The following is a 3,891-nucleotide window of genomic DNA, read 5'->3' as shown; positions in this document are numbered from 1 at the left end:
TGAAAGCAAAGCAGTGGAGCGACCGAAGCTGTTCAATATATAACTGCTATTACATCTAGAGGGGGCGCTCGTCGGCTCACACCGCCGAGTTACCGCACTATATTTTAGAAGTTGTAAATTATTCATGAAATATGTAAATATATGTATAAGGTCAATGCATTCTATACAAACATTGCCAACGTTTACTGTAAAATATTTTTTAAAAAGTCCTTTCCCTTCGTCCCCCCTAAACGATAGTGATTGGGCCGACTTCACCAGCGATGAGAAAAGTACCACGTGACGTTACTTACGGCCCACTCCCTCCGTAAACTACGCCACTTCCAGGTAATAACGCATATTATTCACTGCAACATGAGTAGGTGTTACGTAACAGCTTTATTGAGCAATCATAGCGTAGCAGATACAAACAACTAACGCTAAACAGGACGATAAACTACGCCCACTTTGGTATAGTCATCCAGCCAATTTCCTTTCTGCCAGTTTCATTTCAAAAGAAGAGCCGCTCTTCCCAGAAATCACGTGATATTACGGAGCTCTCATTTAAGCCTCTAGAAGGCAAAAAACTGATATACTGTAGAAGTGTGTTCATAATGTGATGCATTGTCCACAATATGTAGTAGAAAAATAAGCAAAAATGAAAGTTAAAATGAGAATGTAAAGTCTCAACTGAAACACTAGTTTTGATGTTTTTGAACCTACTGTGTAGTATTTTTCAATCATATTGTCATCATAACACAGATTTATTAGCTTGTTTACCTGTGGGGACCTCAATGTAGGTCCCCACCGTGACACGAGTCCCCATGAGTCTGTGTGTATTCATGTTTAAGTCCCCACCAGAATAGAAAAACAGGTACACACACATACACACACACACACACACATCCAAAATGAAATCCAAAAGGAATGTAAATACTTTATTAGCATATTACTGTGTGGGAATAATACTATTAGAGGGAAATTTTTTTTTATTTTTTTTTTTTAAGAAAACTCAGGATAGTAGGCTAAATGCATGCATCTAGGCTTGGTAAACTATTTGGCAGGGTAAATAATGCATCTTTCTAAAAATCTGAGAAATGAATGGAGTACAACTCAATTTAAAGTCACCATGAAATCAAAAATCGATTCAAATTGTTCATATCATTTTTTATTGTGCCCTTGTAAACTTTAATCAATAACATTAACTTCCCGTGCCCCTTGCAATAACATCTCTTCTCTGATGATGTGCACATTTGCAAGAATGCGGAACAATCCAGGGACCCATCCAGCAACCTGCCACTCTCATGAGATCACAGCAATATAGCAAATGGCAAAGAATCAATCAAGTCCCGCCCTACATTTTTTTTTGCTCTCATTCAAGTAGCTTTTCACTTGGATATGCGTCACAATAGGAAAGAAAAACAATCACAACTTCCATTTCATGTCGACTGTGATCTTGCATAAACATACAAATTATCAAATAAATAAAATATTTATTCAAGTAGGCTAACTCTAACTGTCTCCTTTGTTTGGTGTCAAGTCTTGTTTCTGTGCCACCCTACCATGTGTCCGCAGTCTTTGACCCTCATATATATTGTGGTTTACCAAGCTAAGTGTTCGTTGTTCTCTGGTTTTGAACCCGACCTGTTTGTGTGTGGGTTTGGCATTCCGTTGTTGGTTTTCATCACGCTTTTGGATCCACATATCTGAGTCTACTCTCAAAGCTGGTGAAGATGGTGAAGACACCGTAGCTGCATGTGTCTCATTTCAAAGGCTGTGTCCTAGGTAGGATACGCAACCTTCTCTCATGTCACAATTATGTTGTTTTTGTGGCATATAGACCTGCCTGAGGTTTATGAGTAGACTCGCTCCCTTGGTCAAAATCAAGGGTTCCAGGATCTCTCCATATAAACCTCCCTCATACACTTGACAAAGTGGATCACTTCAAAATGGTGAGGATGAAGTGCTTAGGGGCTCCCCAAGGGGAAGTGCTAAGAACTTTGCAAGTGTGTGTCTAAAAGCAACATGTAATGTACCCAGTATTGACTGTTATCCCTTGTAAGGCGTGATTAATGTAGTTTCATTCTTACTTTGGAATGTAATGGTTGCTTTTCTGAAATGAGACAGCCTTGATGATGCAAGAAATGAGACACAGCTCACTACAGCTCTCGCCCACACTCTCAAACAATTAGCGAGTCTCTCGCAAGTCACCACTGCTCTCGGCCGCTTGCTCTGCTATTGGAAATCAGTGTTTGTTGCTGTACTATGTTTGTGTTGATGTGCACTATGCTTATATTTATGCTTGAGATCATGTGGTGTATGTCAACTCATGTTAAATATTTACATTTAGATTATTTGCATATCTCAATTTCAAATGAGTGTGAAGTTATCCAGCTCAGATGTTGTCCAGAGGTACAGAAATATTTATCTTATTAGCCTATTATTTTTCTAAGGAGTAATATTTGTTCTCATTTTTATATCATATACATTTTAAAGTTCTGACATGTTCTACACTGTAAAAAAGAAAAAAAAAAGAAAAGAAAATGTACTGGTAATTTTCTGCCAGGACATTATCCAGTAATTTTATGGACATTTCAGTTAACCATTAAGTTAACAAAATGAAGTGCAAAATTCAAAATACAGGTAAAGCACCTGGACAAAAAAAAATATGGAAAATTCCTTCATATTAATACAGTACATTGTGCTCTATTTAATTTTTTTATTTTTTATTTTTCCCAGATTTTTGACAGTGTAAAGTTATAGTTACAGTTACAGTCATGGCCAAAAATATCGGGGCTGTGAAAATAAATCTGCATTGTTAATCATTTTGATCTTTTATTTAAATTAAAATTCACAAATTTCCAACCTTTCATTGAACTAAAACAATTGAAAATGGGGGAAAATCTCATTATGAAATAAATGTTTTTCTCAAATACACGTTGGACACAATTATTGGCACCCCTAGAAATTCTTATGAGTAAAATATCTGTGAAATATATTCCCATTCATGTTCACAATTTTGAGCACTCCAGGGTGATTATAAACATGAAATTATCCAGCCATGGCTTCCTGTTTCAAAAAACCAAAGAATATATTTCTGATGTGCAGCAAAAGATAATTGAGCTTCACAAATTAGAAAGTGAATTCCCATTTCCACCATCAGGGCAATAATTAAGAATTTCCAATCAACAGAAAATGTTACGAAACTGCCTGGAAGAGGACGTGTGTCTATATCGTCCTAATACACAGTGAGGAGGAGAGTTTGAGTGGCTAAAGACTCTCCAAGGACCACAGCTGGAGAATTGCAGAAAATAGTTGAGTCTCAGGGTCAGAAAACCTTAAAAAAAAAAAAAATCAAACAGCACCTACATCATCACATGTTGTTTGGGAGGGTTTCAAGAAAATTTTCCTAGCTCATCCAAAAACAAACTCCAGCATATTCAAATGGGACTGGCTTCTATGGTCAGATGAAACTAAAAAAATTAGCTTTTTAGCAACAAACACTCAAGATGTGTTTGGTGCACACAGGGATAAAAAGTACCCCATGTGTACAATGAAATATACTGCTGTATTTTTGATGTTGTGGGCCTATATTTCTGCTGGAGGTCCTGGACATCTTGTTTAGACACATGGCATCTTTGATTCTATCAAATACCAACAGATAAAAAATCAAAAAGTGACTGACTCTTGTTAGAAATCTTATAATGGACCATGTTTGAATCTTCCAACTGTACAATAATCCAAACACAAACCTCAAAAACAACACAAAAATGGGTCACTGGGCACAAAACCAAGCTTCTGCTATGGCCACTCCAGTTCCCTGACCTGAACCCTACAAAAAAATGAGTGAGGTGAACCGAAGAGGAGAAGCACCATCATGGAGCTGGGAATCTAAAGGGTCTGGAGAGATTCTGG

Source organism: Sinocyclocheilus anshuiensis, unplaced genomic scaffold (genome assembly GCF_001515605.1).
Source record: "Sinocyclocheilus anshuiensis isolate Anshui unplaced genomic scaffold, SAMN03320099.WGS_v1.1 scaffold890, whole genome shotgun sequence".
In the NCBI taxonomy this organism is placed as follows: Eukaryota; Metazoa; Chordata; class Actinopteri; order Cypriniformes; family Cyprinidae; genus Sinocyclocheilus; species Sinocyclocheilus anshuiensis.
This window is presented reverse-complemented; position numbering follows the sequence as displayed.